This window comes from Pundamilia nyererei, unplaced genomic scaffold, assembly GCF_000239375.1.
Source record: "Pundamilia nyererei isolate P.nyererei 1_Seehausen unplaced genomic scaffold, PunNye1.0 scaffold00194, whole genome shotgun sequence".
Classification (NCBI taxonomy): Eukaryota; Metazoa; Chordata; class Actinopteri; order Cichliformes; family Cichlidae; genus Pundamilia; species Pundamilia nyererei.
Genome location: NW_005187595.1, coordinates 748,691 through 749,886, shown reverse-complemented (window position 1 = coordinate 749,886; position 1,196 = coordinate 748,691). Strand labels below are relative to the sequence as shown.

General features: G+C 42.2%; 1 protein-coding gene across 3 annotated transcripts in view; it reads right to left on the bottom strand.

The window, feature by feature from the left end:
* Nucleotides 1-1,196, bottom strand: part of ncam2 (neural cell adhesion molecule 2) — a 424,645-nt gene that overhangs the window by 13,148 nt on the left and 410,301 nt on the right. The gene's annotated exons all lie outside the window — the stretch shown is intronic.

Below are 1,196 nucleotides of genomic sequence, written 5' to 3'. Positions count from 1 at the left end.
TATATATATAGTTCATTGAATGAAAGTTTGAAAGATTTTAAATAATTGAGCAAAATGAGATTTATAGTGCTCCAAAATAGGTGGAAATGTAACAAATGTGGCTTCATCTTCACTTAGAATACAGTAAACGCTTCGTAAAACTGAGCATTTAATTGGCAGAGAGGGCAAAAACAAAACAGTTCTTCTCGGCCATATTTGCCCTCGGGCCTTGCATCTACCTCCTGTATCATGTGCTAAATGTGAACATCACACAGGTGCAGAGGTTGGCGCACACGTTCAGCTCTGCACTGAAGCCCGAGTACGCGTTAAGCATTGACACACTGATGCTCTGGCCACTTCGTCCACTGTTTTATACCTGGCAGCACTAAACAGAATCACGTCGGGAATTAAATTAAGGGTTTTCAGCTCGGAAGTAAATGCTCTCTCTCAGAGCGGTCAACACACTGCTCTTAAAAACACGCAGAGATCTCGGCTCAGTTGGGTACAAGCAGTGAGGCCTGCTTCCATTTGAAAGTAATACAAAAATGAAGGTAGTGCAGAAAAGAGACGCTCCCAGTGGGTGTCTCTGAATGGAGCTGTGGCCTTAAGTGATCCTGGGGTTGAGAAATGGAGCATCCACTGCAGGATCAACGCTGACAGCTGGAGGTCGGACCTTGCCAGAAGTAATCAGTGATGGAAGAGTGAGAGTGAATGACCTTTTCTACTTAGGTACGCTCTCATCTGCGTGTTCAGTAGCCTGTAAGTAAAAAAAGGGAGATCAGACAATAATGGGAAGGTGTAAGCACTCAGAGGCAGCTGAGTGGTGTAGTCTGGCACCTCCAATTTAAAAATAAAAAAATAAGTGAGCAAGGGGAAAATGCTGCAGGAGGCTTTGTTCGACTTCCTGCATCCTGACAAACCAAAGAAAATGCAAGCTGAACGCAGGAGGTGTAAGCCGCCTTCTACCTATATGTTATATGTTTGATAGAAAGATGAATTTACACGCATGAACCATTTGGTTTTTCAAGGGGAAAAAAAGGAGATGGTTTTATATCTCATTCTGGATGTTATCCAATTGAATCTGCTCTAAACTGTGTGGGGAACTATACACTGTTTGAAAGCACAAAGCCTCAGGCTAATCAGTGTAAACAATTTCAAGGTCCAGATAGCGCTCCTACAACAGTTTATCTTTGATAACAAGAATTTAAAAAAAAAAA